Below are 16,484 nucleotides of genomic sequence, written 5' to 3'. Positions count from 1 at the left end.
CGGACTCACCCCGACGGATGGAGGCTCGAACCCCCGGACTCCCCCCTAGGGCGGAGGCGCCGACCACGGACTCACCCCGACGGGCGGAGGCTCGGATCCCCGGACTCCCCCCTAGGGCGGAGGCTTGGATCCCGGACTCACCCCGACGGGCGGAGGCTCGAACCCCCGGACTCACCCCGACGGGCAGAGGCTTGAACCCCCGGACTCACCCCGACGGGCGGAGGCGCGGACCCGGACTCACCCGACGCGGAGGCATAGACCCCGGACCCACCCCGACGGGTGGGGGCGCGGACCCTGGACTCACCCCGACGGGCGGGGGCGCGGACCCTCCCACCCCGCAGCGCCGCCTCCGCCGCCCACTCGTGCCGGGCGCCCGGGGCAGGGGCACAGCCGCTCGTGGGCCGAGGGGGCGCGCGCCCCAGGTCACCGCAGCCGGGGCGAGCCTGGCGGGAGCCGTGCCCCCGGGAGCTGCGGCACAAAGGCGGATCGCTCGGAAGAATCGCCCCTCGGAGGGAAAAGCGGCTTAAGGGCCCTCCGGGGGCTGCCAAAGTCCAGGCGCAGGCACCGCGGAAGCTGCGGGGGGCGGGCGCCTGGCTGGGCCGGCGGGACAGATTGTGTTTTGGCAGCCGAGGCAGCGGCTGGCAGGAGGGGCCGTGCGCGGGGCGGCAGACTAATGAGGTGTGATGCTGGGCGCCTGGCTGGGGCGCCAGGTGAGAGGGGCGCAGGCACCAGCCGGCGGAGGCGCGCGGCCCCCACGGCCCCCGCGGCCCCCGCGGCCCCGCACTCAGGCCCCGCGCTCGGGAGCGGCTTCCCCTCCCGCGGGTGCACCTGCCGCGGGCGCTGGTCTGCGGCCTGGGAGCCCCGGGGTTGCCGCCCGGAGGAAGGGCTCCCGCGAGGCCGCCCTGCGCACGCCCCCCTGGCACCTCCCGAGGGATCCCTGGCTGCGGCCCTCTGTTGGGCACGTATCTGTCAAGATTAGTTTCAATTTGCTGTGAATGTTTTCAAACTCCTTCCGTATACATGGAAGTGTCACCACCTCATCTCAGCCTCTGCCAAGTCGAATGGCAAGTGTGTAAGAGCGAGTTTTCTGTTTTCTGGGAAAGATAAATAAATAACACTCACTTTACATAATCCGTTGGCCCACGCCAAGGAGCTGCTCCTCGCCGGGGATACGTCCGATCCACACAGGTCTCCCGACTGGGCTGCGTGCATCTGGATTGTCCTCCAGGCAACCCAGGCCCAAGCGAAGACGACGTCTTGCCTGAGATCATGGGTTCCCCACCCGCATGCCGGGCTCGCAGGACCATCTTGGAGGGTTTCCGCTTATCCAATGCTTGGTTGATTATACAGACAGTAAATCCTACAGACACCGGTCCTTTCAGAGTGCGGGAAATAAAGGAGCAAAATGCACTGCCCACATCCGAGCCGCAGGGCACGTAGACCACGTCGCTGGGTCTGCAGAGTCCCCGTGTGCACCACAGGCCCCCCGGGTGCGGTGGGAGGCCACGGAGAGCACAGGCCTTGGGTGATGCCCACCAGGCCAGGAGCAGAAAGGCCCCGCAGGTCTTACAGCTGCATCTTTATCACGCGCTCCTGGACACCGCCCATGAAGCTCTGCCCTGGACCACCTCGTTCCCGTGCCCCACCGCCCTCGCCCCGGAACATGCTGGAAGCGGGCTTGGGCTCCTCACTTCCCACAGCTCATCTGGACGTGCAGCCTCTGAATGGGATCCGCTGTCCTGCAGCCACCGCGGCCTCCTCTCCCCTCGCAGCACGCAGGCCTCGGCCTCACGGCACCTGAAGGACTGACATCAAGGAGTAGCAGATGGAGACCCAGAAACACCCTCCCACCGGTGCCGGGCTGACGAGTTCCGGCTTGGTGGCGGTGTTTGCCCTTTGGGGGACACATCCGCACCAAAGCCTCAAGACCCATCCCATCGTAAGGAATCGTTGATGAGTGTGAACAAGAGTGAACCCCGCTGGGGTACGGCGGCGAGCCGGGAGCCGTGCTGAGCAGGTGCAGAGCTCCACCGCAGTTCGCAGCCACCCCCTCAAACCCCAGGCCCCCAGGGTCCCCACTGGGGCGGGGGTGCGATCACTGGGCAGGTGTTCCATGGAAGGCGGCCCAGGAGGAGGGACATGTGCCCTCAGGTGACTAGCTCTCAATTCCATGGGTCTTTCTCAGCTGCCCCGATGCCCAGGTGATATATTTATTGCCAGCCTCATCGCAAAGGACACAAATAACCCAGATGTCCACGTGGTAGACCACTGAAAGACACCGCCAGGGCCCAAGTAACGTCAAACCCTGGATGCTGGATGCGATGCCAGAGATTTATGAGTCCAGACGCGGGGATCCGTCTCCTCGTGCCCCCGCTGAATCCCAGGGGATACATAGATATTTTTTAAAGCCTGAAGATTGCTTCCTTTTAATGGCAAGTGCCCGCTCTGAGCCGTGGAGGCAGAAATGTTTTTCTACTCTGGGTTTGCAATCACCACAAAACCGTAATGTGATTCTGCAGAATCGAGAGGTTGACAAACGAGCTCAGGACACAAAGGTGTTTCAGAGATGGAAATGGGCGGGCGCTGGGGCATCTCCTCGCCGCCCCTCCCTGCGCGGTTGCCACGGAGACGAGGGCTCCTGCAGGCCCGTCTTCACAGTAGCATCTGCACACTCAACTTTCCTACTCACTCGCTTTCTTGCTTATTTCACTTTTACAAAGGGTTTGAAAAGTGTGCATCATGCCCGTGTAAATTTACTGACTTCATCTTTTTATCATCTACCTGCCCACAAACCAACCCCTGCCCTTCCACCCATACACACCTGCTTTATTCAGGGAAGAATTTAAGATGACACACTGAACATTGCTTTATTCATTCAAGTATATCTGTATTTATTTTATGCATAAATTCTGTTTCAGACTCAGAGGAAAATGTAAGCTCTTAAATGATGGCATGATTGCACTAGCTCTAAGTTTCCTCTGCTAGCGTATTTTGTTGAATTAATTCAAGCAGCTGTTGAACTCTCGCTGCATAAGACAGCAGTATGTCTTTATGGAAAACTGGGTTCTGAATGACACATGCTTCAGGCTGCAGCTACACATAATTATGTGTCAAAATAAAATTCAAAAACTTGGTTTCAAAAGCTGGTTATGGGTACTTTCTTTTATCTTGTAACAGATCAGAGGATTTTAAAAAATGGGATCATCTTCACCAAAGCTTAAAAAGTATCTGATAAAATCAAGCATTAAAAACTTTAGTAAAATAGGATTCAGGATTCGATATTTTCTTAACATGTTAAGATACATCTATCTCGGGTAGCCCTGGTGGCTCAGCGGTTTAGCGCCATCTTCAGCCCGGGGTGTGATCCTGGAGACCCGGGATCGAGTACCACGTTGGGCTCCCTGCATGGAGCCTGCTTCTCCCTTTGCCTGTGTCTCTGCCCCTCTCTCTGTGCCTCTCATGAATAAATAAATAAAGTCTTTAAAAAAAATACATCTATCTCAACCCAAAGACAATATCAAGTGAAAACCAAATAGTAAGAAAATTTAGTAAGATATCAGAATGTAACATTAACATAAAGAAACGAACAGCTTTATAAGCTAGAATAGGAAAAAAAAAAACCCTATTTAATTAGCCAAAAAACAAAGATCAGCATCAGGAATGAGCTTAAGAAAGTTAAAATCTATGTAAGAAACACGTTTAAAAGCATTCATATAAAAATTCATATATGAAAGTCTGAACAAGTGGGGAGAACCTCTGTCTTTCCCAACTTACTCTATAAATCAATGCATTACTGAATATGCACTAAATGAATAAAAATAAAGATGGTTTAAGGTTTTTCTGGATCTTTGCATTGTTTTTTTTTTTTTATTGTGGGGAGAGGAGTAAACAGTCTGATCCTAAAGTTTAAATAGAAAAAGAAACCAACAAACCAACAAGAATAGGCAGGAAAATCCTTAAAGGAAGAGTTAAGAAAAATCAGTAGCCCTATTTGCTCTTCAATCATATAACAGTCTCAATAATTAAAACCCTGCTGTGCTGGCTCATGAACAGGCACCCACAACGTAAAACTGCAGAAAGTACAGGTAAACACAGAAATATGTGAGAAACTGGCATACACTACAGGTGACATCTCAGATTAGTAGCGAAAACTTGATGGGTAAACGGCATCAGGATGGCTGAGTGGCTACCCGGCAAATAAATAATAAAAAACAAAAGCCACACTCAAATCTCATGTTATACATCAAAATAAATTCCCTAAGAGTCAAATACTTAACTGTTAAAAATACAACCATGAAAAGCACTGATGGAAATCATGGGCCGGTTTCTTTATAAATTTGTCACCAAGGGAAGACTTTGTTAATTCAAACTAAAAATCCAAATGCAGTAAAAGGATAATTTATAAGTCCAACTACATGAAAATAAAACTTCTACATGAAAAACTGCCATCAGCATACGAGGAAGCCAACACCGACAATGAGAAAAACACCTATTTCATCTCCTGTCACAACCTGTATCCTTAATACGCAAAGAACTCCTGGAGCCCAAAAGGAAAGACAAAGATTAGCAGCCCAGCCGAAGCGTGTGGCAGGTGAAGTCAGGCGTTTTTTGGTTATGACCCTGGAGCCGCGACAGGAATTACAGCCACAAGCTTCACTGGGAAGGAATGGAAATGAGGCGAGTCCTGGGGACGCAGAAATTCGCGTCGGACGAACGTCAGCCCTGTGGCCCAGGAGGGCCGGACTCTGCACATTTCCGCCGGGGCAGCTTCTTCCCGGCCGTCCCTCTCTGTCCCGCTGTCCCAGCAGGGCCGATTTAGCCCAGATGTTTGCAGCCTGCCAGGCCTTTCCTGGAAGCGGCGAGGGGCCAGCCAGGAAGGAGAGGAGAGCCATCAGTCAGACCCGGGGGATTTTGGAAATCTGTGTTACTCCCTTGGCGGCTGCAGAGCCCGCTGCGCCGCCCGCGTCCCCTCACGCTGGCCTTCTCCATCCCCGCTCAGGGGCCCCTGCTGACCACCCAGCCTGCCCACTTTGTTGCTCAAACGGGGCTCGGTCCCTTGGTCCACCCGGTAGCCCCGTGACTCGACAAGGTCCTGACCGCTGTGTGGGATGGCACCTGCCCCGCGGGGTGATCACCAGGGCCGGTGGCGACGAGGATGCACCGGAGCGCAGGTGTCACCAGGCACAAGCACGGCGCTGCGGGGACTCGGGGTCCATCTCCCTCACCTCCATCCCGGGGCAGGCCCTGGACCCCGCCCGCAGTGACGTGTGCTCGGCCTGGCCCTGGGCCACCCCAGCCACTCTGGCTGTCCCCATCCCTGTCCCTGCTCCTGCCCCGTGGGCTCTCCCTCCAGCCGCCACGCCCGCTGCTGTGACCCGACGCGGCAGGAGCAGCCTGGCCTGAGCCGTTCCTCCCACCACTTCCGCGAGCACCCGGGGCGGACGACTGTCCTCTCTGCGGCCTGGCATTCTGTCCGAGGAGGCGCCGCTGGTTCGTGGTAACACAAAGCAAAACTGATATGAAAACTGTCCCGTCTGCTGCATCCCTAATGGACCCCGGTGACAGGGCGCCGAAGAAGGGCTGGGCGGCCTCGTGTCCATGCACCACTTTGCATGGTCCTGGAGGCCACACCTATTCTGGAAGAAGTGCTGGGGGTGAGACTTGGGGAAACGTCTGCAAAACCAGGAAATCAGGGGAACCTAAAGGTCCCCTTGGGAATGCAGGCTGGATGCCTGCACCTTTGTCTCGCTGGTGTGCTGGGGAACTTGCGGCGTGGGGCCCTCAGAGGCCGGGCACTGGGGGACGGCTCATGAGACACGGGCGGAAGGCAGGGAATGCCGTAGGGACCCATGCCAGCTGGAACCTGGCACACGGGAGCCCCCACCGGCGGCAAGACGGGTGTCCCCCAGCCCGGGCAGGAGAGACGCGGCAACGGGGCTGGAGGTTCAGCCACCATCTGGACGGGACGGCTTCACACCAGGCCATACCCCCACCATTTGTCTGCCGGCTGGATGTCGCACCTCACGGCTGCCTGCGCAGGTGTCTGCAGCAATGACACCTCCCCGACGTGGGGTGCCGCGGCCGAGCCCTGCACAACAGAGGCAAATGGGCATCCTCTTGATCACCAGGTGCCCGGGCGTGGGGCGGCCCTGTTTCCCAGGCTGGGGTGTGATGGCAGGACCGGGTCTCTCCCATCTGTAGGTGGGGTCCCCCGGGGGGACCCCAGGGGAGGGGACGGGCACTGGCGCTACCTGCTTCTCCCACATCCCGAGATGCATAAACACAGCTTTCTCCGCTCAGGAGCGGGGCCCCGTTTGTCCCCCTCATCCAACCCCCACCCTCGTCCTGGCTCCCTGGGGAAGACTGTGAATTTAACTACTTCACGTACTGCCCATTGCTCAAAGGCTTCCTGGCTTTGCCACCACCTGCGATGGGCACGGTGCCCTCCTCTCGCTCGGCCCCAGCGCCTTGCTCCAGGGTGTTGGCATCGCCAACAGTTCCTGGAGTCCCCGAGACGCCCCACACCGCCCTCCTCAGCCCTGCACCTCCTGGCCGCCCTCCTGTTGGCTTGTCCAGCGGTCAGCCCGCCAGCTCCCGTCCCCATGGTCCTCCTTGTGCCCGCCTTCCCACCAGCCCCGGGGCCATGGGCTGCTCTCCGCGCCCCCACGTGGCAGCCCTGCCCTCGGTCCCCAGCCCTCCGCTACCGCCTCCCCCGTGTGAGGTCGGGGGCTGGTCTCAAGGCTTGGGATGCCTCAGCCTGCCCCACGGAAGCAGGTAGCTCCCCCAGCGGACCGAACACTTGCCCCCCAAGTTGTTAAGCGTACGGACCACGTGACTTCCACCCAAGCTGGAGACGCCTGACTTACCAACTAGGAAAGGGAAGAAGCTGGACCCTCCGGGGCCACCAGCCCTGACACTCGTTCCCGTGTCTGACTCGCTCTCTGCTGTTTGAGCATCTGAAGCAATAGTGTGACTTCGAAGGGGGCAGGGAGGGCGGGGTCTGTGAAGCAGGTGCACTCGGGGCGGGAGCCACCACGGGACGCGTCCTGTCAATGACACGAAGGACGGACACAGGTGGGCTGACGGCCGTGAGACGGCTGCTCTCCTGCCCAGCGGCCCCGGGCGCCAACGGGCTCGGGTTTCCGAGTGTCTGGTGGACGCAGACCGCAGGCTGGCCCTGCTGCCTGGGTGACCTCGCCCTCGGGGCTCCCTGCTCCTCAAAACTGCCTCCTTCCTGGGGCTGCTACGAAGTGGGCTTGGATGCTGTCCACCAGGGTGACCGCCTGCAGAGTGTCCCACGGTGGATTCAGAGCTGCTGCGGGCACCCTGGGGGGGGGGACAGCCCTGTGGGGCCCACCTGCCAGGAAGTGGGTGCCTGGAAAGGGCGAGCCGACACCCGGCTTCTCCTTCTGCATCAGGTTTTCTGTGCGTTCGCTTCCTCGCTCTGAAATGGAGTTAATAACACCATCTGGCTCAGGGGTGTGCGCAGACGTGAGCAATTAGCGACTGCAACGGACTTTGAAAATGAATGAGCTTGCTCGAGGGGCGGCATCTAATATTTATAATAAGTCTGTGCCTGCTGGCCGCGCGGACTCTAACCGCTGGTGGGGCCCCAGTGTCACGACTGGCTTGTCGAACTTCAGTTCTCTTATTTTAGAGTAAGTAGATGACGAGTGGGAAGAGCGTCCTGCGGGCATCTGGGGCCTCCTTGGACAGGCCAAGGTCTGACCCGAGGCCCACGGTTCTGCGGTTGCCACCGCCTCACCCGCGGCCCGTCCTCTACAAGGCCTGCGGGGGAGCCCCACGGCCCAGAGCCTTGGTGGCAGCCGCGGGGCAGGTTCACAGGACTCCCGGGGAGGTGGGCTCTGCGCCCCGAAAGGCTGAGTCAGAGGGCGGCTTCCCCAGCCACCCGCACCTGCACCCGCACCCCCTCCCCCTCCGAGGAAGCCCATCCCCGTCTTCACACAAAGAGCCTTGTCGCACAGCGCTGGGGAGACCCGCGGCCTGGCCTCCGAGGCCCGCTGCCCGGCGGTCACTGCCCTCGTCCTCGCTGTCCTCGGTGAGCCCGTGGAGCCCGTGGAGCCCGGTGGAGCCCGGTGAGCGCTGGTGGGTCCCGCAGCTCCGCTCCTCCTCTGCGCCCCTGAGCACTGCGGGCGGGAGCACACGGGCACCTGACCACCCACAAACCCCCCCCGCCGTGGCAACTGATCCCCCCCGCCCGCCGTGGCACCTGATCCCCCCCCGTGGCACCTGATCCCCCCCCGCCGTGGCACCTGATCCCCCCCGCCCGCCGTGGCACCTGACCCCCCCCCCGCCGTGGCACCTGACCCCCCGTGGCACCCGATCCCCCCCGCCGTGGCACCTGATCCCCTCCCCCCACCGTGGCACCTGACCCCCCCCGCCGTGGCACCTGACCCCCCCGTGGCACCTGATCCCCCCCCGCCGTGGCACCTGACCCCCCCGTGGCACCCGATCCCCCCCCGCCGTGGCACCTGATCCCCTCCCCCCACCGTGGCACCTGACCCCCCCCGCCGTGGCACCTGACCCCCCCGTGGCACCTGATCCCCCCCCGCCGTGGCACCTGATCCCCTCCCCCCACCGTGGCACCTGACGCCCCCGCCGCCGCCGCCGCCGCCGCCGCCGCGCCCCCACGACTTGCTCTGCCGAGCAGCGCCACCACGCGCCCCGCGGACGCAACGCCCGCCCCCGGCGACCCCTCCCCCGCGTCCGCCGCGGCTCCCCGGAGCCCAAGTTCGTCCCGAGCGAGCGAGTCGCTGGAAGCACAACCGGGGGCGCCGAGACGCGACCGAGCACGTGGCCCGGCCGGGTGCGCGGGTGTCCGGGTGCGCGGGTGTCCGGGTGCGCGGGCGGCGGGCGGGTGCGCGCTCCGGGGCCTCGGCTGCGCTCCCGCGGACAGAGGACGCCCCCGCCCGGCCCCCGCGGACTCTGCCGGGACGCGACGGCGGCTCCTGCCTCCTGCGCACGAGGGCCCGCGGGCGGCCTGCGTCGGGGGACGGGGGAGGGCGTCGAACGCGCGCCGCGAGCCCGTCAGTCCCGTGGGAGAAGCCGAGCGCGGAGTCGGGGGCGCCTGACCCGGAGGGGGTGGGTGTGCGGTGGCGCCCGACCCCGTGCAGGAGGGTGTGCGGGCAAGCGCGGGGGCGGGCCGGGGCCGAGGAGCAGAGGGTCCGCCGCGCCCCCCGCCGCGCCCCCCGCACCGCTGCACCTCGCCGGCACGCAGACGGCCCACGGGCCCCTCCGGGAGCGCGCCCGGCCCTCGGCGGCTGCAGCCCCGCCCGCCGGCGTCTGCGCCCGCGGCCGCCCCGGGGCACCGAGCACGAGCGCGAGCACCGACGTTCTCGGAGGCCGCTCGGCACCTCCCGCCTCGGGTGCGCCGCCCCCGCGCCCTTCCTGCAGCCGCAGCGGCCGCCCGCGGGGAGCCCCGCGCCCTCCTGTCTCTGCTGAAACCAGGCAGCGGGGTCTTCGGGGCCGAAGACAGCACCGAGGCGCGGCTAAGACCGCGACGCCGGGCCCTGCTCCTTCGCGAGGCTGCGGCGCCCCGCCGGCCCGCCTGCCCGCCCTCCCCGTGGGCTCGGGCCCGGCTCCCCCGCGAGCCCAGCAGCCTGCCTCGCCCCGGCACTCGGCACTCGGCACTCGAGGCCGGACCTCCCGCCGCCCGTCACCCCGCAGGAGCTTCCGATCCGTGGGGCCCACCCGCCCCGGCCGCGCCCCCGACGGTGCATCGGGCGTCCCCGGCCCGGCCGCAGCGTCCCGCCGCCCGGTCACACGCGGGGCTGGACGCCAACAAGGTGTCTGGGGTGCGGCTCTGGGCGGAGCGCACGGCCTCCACGACCCTCCACGAGGCAGGCGTGTGGTCCGGGGGGCCTGAGCGGAGGCTGAGCTCCTCCTCCCGCTCCTCTTCCGCTCCCGCTCCTCCTCCCGCTCCTGCTCCTCTTCCCGCTCCTCCTCCCGCTCCTGCTCCTCCTCCCGCTCCCGCTACTCCTCCCGCTCCTCTTCCGCTCCCGCTCCTCCTCCCGCTCCTCCTCCCGCTCCTCCTCCCGCTCCTCCTCCCGCTCCTGCTCCTCCTCCCGCTCCCGCTACTCCTCCCGCTCCCGCTTCTCCTCCCGCTCCTCCTCCCGCTCCGCTCCTCCCGCTCCCGCTCCTCTTCCCGCTCCCATCCTCCTTCCGCTCCCTCCTCCCGCTCCTCCTCCCGCTCCCGCTCCTCCTCCCGCTCCTCCTCCCGCTCCCATCCTCCTCCCGCTCCCGCTACTCCTCCCGCTCCTGCTCCTCCTCCCGCTCCTCCTCCTGCTCCTCTTCCCGCTCCCAATCCTCCTCCCGCTCCCATCCTCCTCCCGCTCCCAATCCTCCTCCCGCTCCTCCTCCTCCTCCCGCTCCTCTTCCCGCTCCCAATCCTCCTCCCGCTCCTACTCCCGCTCCCGCTCCTCCTCCCGCTCCTGCTCCTCCTCCCGCTCCCGCTACTCCTCCCGCTCCTCTTCCTGCTCCTAATCCTCCTCCCGCTCCCGCTCCTCCTCCTGCTCCTCTTCCCACTCCAATTCTCCTCCCGCTCCCAATCCTCCTCCCGCTCCTACTCCCGCTCCTCCTCCCGCTCCTGCTCCTCCTCCCGCTCCCGCTACTCCTCCCGCTCCTCTTCCTGCTCCTAATCCTCCTCCCGCTCCCGCTCCTCCTCCTCCTCCTCTTCCCGCTCCCAATTCTCCTCCCACTCCTGCTCCTCCTCCCGCTCCCGCTCCTCTACCCGCTTCTCCTCCCGCTCCTCTTCCCGCTTCTCCTCCCGCTCCTCTTCCTGCTCCTAATCCTCCTCCCGCTCCTCCTCCTGCTCCTCTTCCCGCTCCCAATTCTCCTCCCGCGCCTCCTCCCACTCCTGCTCCTCCTCCCGCTCCCGCTCCTCTTCCCGCTTCTCCTCCCACTCCTCTTCCCGCTCCCAATCCTCCTCCAGCTCCCGCTCCTTCTCCCACTTCCGCTCCTCCTCCTGCTCCCGCTCTTCCTGCTCACCCTCCCGCTCCTCCTCCCGCTCCCACTCCTCCTCCCGCTCCTCCTCCCGCTCCCGCTTCTCTTCCCCTCCCGCTCCTCCTCCCCCTCCGTGGGAGGGCACACACGTGCCTCCTCCACTCACACAGACCCCACTGTCCCATCAGACTTCACTTACAAAGTGTAACTTCAAAGGTAAAACTAGTGTCAGAAATGACACATGGGACCTGGTCCTCCTGAGCACAGGGTCCCTTGGGACTGCACCGGTCTCACTGCTGTGGGCAGCCCCGTGTCCTTTGTCACCCAGCCCTCTCAGAGGTCACCCCTCCATGACCCAGTTCCTCAGGGCTCCCATCTCCCAACAGGGGCAGCCCAAGGCTTCATCTCCCCAAATAAATCTCTGCATTCCTGCTCTTTCTTCATTTTGTCCCACATGGACGCCTTGGTTCCCGGCCTGGCAATTCAGGGTATGCGTCCAGGGGTTTGCAGGGAGGACTAGTTCTCCGGATATTTAGTTTGCCACACAGCCAGAGCAGTGTCCAAAGAAAACGTCCTTAACGACTAGAAGATATCCGTGAGAAGTCAGCAAGGAGCAGCGCCCGGGGTGGGGGTGGGGGGAGCAGCCGGGGGAGGGTCTGACTCGGTTTCTGCTCAGCTCATATCTCAGGGTTAGGCTGAGCACGGAGTCTGCTTGGGACTCTCTCTCCCTCCCCCTCTGTGCTCTCCTCTCTCTCTAAAAGGAATAAATAAACCTTAGGAAGTCAACAAGAATACACGGCTTAGTGATGAACATGAGAAGCAGGAGCAAGACAAAGTTGTTCCCTACTTCACACGGCGCCAACTCTTGTTCTCACGTGCGGAAACTCCTATGCACGAGGAGATGATGTGGGAGGCACATTCCCACATTTGGCGGGTACGGGGAGGGCCCTGGACACCGTGCGGAGGAACCAGAATGCTTTGCATGGAAGGTGCTTATTTAGAGGAATAACATGACCTGACCAGTGGTTGGGGAACACAGTTCTCCGGCTCAGAGGATGCGCTGGAGAGGCGAGAGGAAGACGGTCTCCAGCACGTCCTCGGGGGGTAACAGGGCAGGCATGGGCAGCACGGGAGGTAGTGCAACGGATGGGAAATTGTGAGTGCTGGCAGGTGCCCCTCAAGTTTCTAGAGTCTGGGATCCCCTTGTTGCCTTTCAAGGCAGAGCACCCACGGGAAGGCTTGAGTGGAAGAGGATGTTAAGTGAAGGGACGTGGCCTGTGGGGTGTTGGTGCTAAGCTGTCCAGGAGGCAGAAGGCTGAGTCTTAAGGCCAGGGCTGGAGGTAGTTGGGAATCATCGGCATAAAAGTAAGAGGGGGAAATAATTTGCATGTAGAGCAAAATCCTACTGCAGCTTTTAGTGCCTCAGAAGTGTCAGGGCATTGATCTCCTGGGTAGAGAATGCCTTTGTTGGGGAACGCAATTTGGTTGGACATCTAGTTTAAGAAAAATAAGACTTTCCCCTGGAATACCTTAATGGGAGGGAACAACAGAGAAAAGTTAATCACTTGGTATAATAAAGTGAGAGATTCTGAATCCCATTGGAGCTTTGGATGGAGCTGGTGAGAAGCCAGCCAAGTGGGAGAAAAAGGGGACTTGAGGAGTACTAGGGAACCAGGGCCAGCGTCCTAAGGGCAGACACAGCCAATGAGGGACCCCAATGAGGAGGAAGGACCCCGACGGGGGACCTCGATGAGGAGGGACCCCGATGACGAGGAGCCCTGATTAGGGATCCCGATGAGGAGGGACCCCAATGAGGAGCAACGATAGGTCTATTTTTCAGGAGGGGGGACTGATACTCGGATGGAAGTGGCTTCCTTCTCTGTGCAGTACTTGCCCTGTGTGACCTCTAGGGCTTCCACAGGTGGCCCCACCATCAGCCTCGTGCTGGGGCACTTGGGCACCAGCGCCAGGCCCAGGAGGGCCCCTCCAGGGATCAGCAGGGGAAGGGCTGGCTCAGGAGACATGCAAACCCTCCAAGCCACCTTGAGCTTTAGTGACTCTTTTTGTAATCAATCTGCCTGAATCTGTTGAAACCCTTGGTTTCCCCCAAACCAACACAAATGCCACCTCTGTGGAGTACTCCCAGATCTCCCCAGGAGGGGATGCACGTACACTGTGCACAGCATCTGCTTCCACAAACACCTGCCTCCTCTGGTCTCCTTCTCATGTTATTTCTACGTCAGCCCCTCTTCTGCCGACTGACTCCTGAGCACTTCTGGGTGAGAAACACGCTTGTTTGCAGCCGAGTGCCCTTGCCTCTAGTGACAGGGTAGCGTTTGCCATCCACGCAAACTTGAACTATCTGGTTTTGTGAACAATATTTCTAATTGTTAAAATAACAAATCAGCATGGTTAATAATTAGTTTTGTGACCTCAAACTTGGTGAATGGGAAAGATTCTGCTTCTGGTGTGTTGACATTAATCAAACTTCTGTGCCTGCACGACGAAGGCCATACACGGGGCCAAACCCAGAATGCGGGAGTGAACCCGATGTCCGGGGGTCTCATTCTGCCTGAGTCAGCTGCTTTCCAGAAACACTCAGCACTGTGTCCCCCGGGTGGTCTGCCCAGATCCCAGCATCTGAGGAGTGGACAGCACATGGCGGGTCTAGATACCCGTCAGGGAGGGGATGCAGGGCCGGAGGAAGAGGAGTCCTGTGGACGTCAAGGACCACCCCCCCCGCCCAGGTTCAAGAGGGAGCTGTGGCTTGTGTGTGCAGAGCACTGGGAACACCGGCGGGGTCTGTGGGAACGTGTGAAGTCTGGCCCAGACGGTGCCCGGATGAGACACAAACTGAACCCCTGTCTCTGTCCGGACGTCAGACGGAGCAGGCCCGGGTCTGGCACAGGCACACAGCTCTCCTGGCCTTCACCCCGAGTCCCAGAGAGTCCCCTGAGCACAGGGACGACCTCCTACACCGCCCGAGGCTGGCCACTCCCGCAGGAAGACGTGGAAACAGCTTCACCCAAGCTGCTGCCAGGAACCCTCCAGAATCAACACCTCTGCCTCTTCTGGCATCCACGCTGGTGATGGGGTCGGCCCCAGCAGGCAGAGACAAAAGTACGGTTTCACCCAAGAAAATAACTGTTAAACTTCTCCAAATTATATTGGTAGAATTCTGGGGAGTGATGATCACTGCTCAGGTGCTGGATGATAAAGGAAGACGCGACAGTCCTGGCTCACGTAAAGCGTACCGCATTCTGGGCCTCACGATGGGCACGCCGAGGTCACTGAGTTGGCCCAGCTTCCCTGACATACTTCAGAGGAAGAGACCCAAAAGCTTTGGAATGTAGGAATATTTGGGTTGTTTTTTTTTTTTTACTTTAAAAATAAAATATTTAAAATGTTTCTTAAAGACTTTATTTATTCATGAGAGACACAGAGAGAGAGAGGCAAAGACACAGGCAGAGGGAGAAGCAGGCTCCATGCAGGGAACCCGATGTGGGACTCGATCCCAGAACCCTGGGGTCACGCCCTGAGCCAAAGGCAATGCTGCCCCGACGGAGTCACCCAGGCTCCCTAGTTTTGTTGGTCTGTAATGAGTGGCTTACTTGGTGCCCGACAACGTCTACAAGCAGTAGGCACTGAAAAAGCACACTGGTAGGGGACCCGGGGCCCCTGGCAGGTGCATCGTGACTGTGCCCTTTAGGAGGGTGACAGAGGGAACTGCCACCATCTAAATTAAATTACTCAACTTCACTGGAAAGGTTGGGACTTGGTATCAGGTCCTAGAATAGACTGAAAAACAGGGGTGCACGTGGCTCCTGTAACTACGTGGGAAGGTCAGACCTACAGAGACTTTGGTGGGAGCCAGTTAACCACGGAGCCCCTCGGACAGCAATACGTGGGCCGTCCCTGACATCACCCTCTATCAGCAAATCTGTCCCTTTGGCTGGTTGACGGAGGCATCACTACAGAACCACATCCCTCTCTCCAAACTCCCAGGACTGAGCCGGTTCTAACCCAGAGCCTCTTTCGCAGAGTGATGGCAGGGTCCCCTGACCCTCCAACAAGGTCCAGCCCAGTGGGGAGGGCAGAGCAGAAACCTACAGAATGACCTCTTTCCTCCAAGAGGGTGAAAAACCCAAAGCAATACTGCTTCCGTGGGAACTGCACATGCTACTCGTATGACCTGTGCCCAAGTGACCTGTGAGGAAGGCAGCTGGGTCTCGTGAGTGGCCACGGGCTGCCGCAAACCTAACCAGGTCACGGCCCCCACTGCAGGCGCTGCCCCAGATGTGGTTCCTCCAGGGGAACAGATGGCCTGCAGCTACTGCTCTGGTGCACATCCGTGAACACCTGCCACAAAACCCGCCAGAGCAGCGTGTGTTCGCCTGTCAGGGACAGTGGTCACCCTCGGTTCTTCCGTTCGTTGTGGGACATCCTGTGGGACATGCTGACAGCTCAGCCACTGATGGTGTGTGTCACAGGAAGAGGGCACCCTCGATGCCTGGATGATACACAAATGCCGAGGGGAGGGGCTGCCTTCAAGTTTGCAGGGACCAGGCGGTCAGGGACCACCCATACCCCCTGCCACGAGATTGGGCTCTGATGTGGGCACGCCACCCGGACCCGTGCCAGCGAACCCGTACCACCACCAGTTTGCACGAGGTCGGGAATGTGAAAACACTGGATAGCAGGTTGAGGCGAAGGCTGTTCCCCTCAGACCCCGAGGCACAAAAGGTGCCCGTGGCAGGGGAGATGCCACACGGAGCCGCAAGCTGGGCCCCGCACAGGCCCCTAGGGCTCGGGGACAGAACCACGGCGACTACATTGCATGTAGCTATGCTCCTTCTGCCCCCTGGCTGCCCTCCAGGCCCCCGCACAGACCTGGAGCGGCTCCTGGTCAAGCTGCACCTGCAATGGCCCTCCTTGAGCACCCAGGCTCCCAGAGGCTCCTGTGGTCTGCTGCCAGTAACGAAGCTCTGTCTGATTTCTGGAAAATGCCGCTGGCCCCATGTAGGGCTGATGGCAGGTAGCATGAGGGCCCAAGGGTGACCCTCCAACTGCGGGAGGGAGGGGCCATGGCAGGCCGAGCGCCCCCTGTACTTGTTCACTCTGCAGGACGGTGGGCCTGGCAGGAAGCCGGCAAGGGCAGTCAGGGTCTCAGCAGGGGCAAGGCCAGGAATGGCAAGTGGCGTCTGAGTGGTGGGCGAGGGCCAAGGAAGAGGTCAGCAGCTGGACCTCCTGAGACGAGCGGTGTGCAGGCGTCGTACCCCAGGGCGCTCACCCCTGGCATCACAAAGCCTCACTCGCCCTGGTTCTGACAGCGATGCTTCCAAGAGGTGCGCCTCCCGCAGACGGAAGTGCCAGGGCCCCTGCTCCCCCGGCAGTGCGGGCCATGGACGATGCCCACCTTGGAAGTGGAGGCCCGGATGCCGATGCCGGCTCGCCAGCCGGAGGACGCCTGAGGGTGGCGTCCCTCCCCCTAAGGCAGCCGCTAGCATGTCTCACAACCCTGA

This window comes from Nyctereutes procyonoides, unplaced genomic scaffold (genome assembly GCF_905146905.1).
Source record: "Nyctereutes procyonoides isolate TBG_1078 unplaced genomic scaffold, NYPRO_anot_genome, whole genome shotgun sequence".
NCBI classification, from domain to species: domain Eukaryota; kingdom Metazoa; phylum Chordata; class Mammalia; order Carnivora; family Canidae; genus Nyctereutes; species Nyctereutes procyonoides.
Note: the sequence above shows the minus strand (reverse complement) of the source record.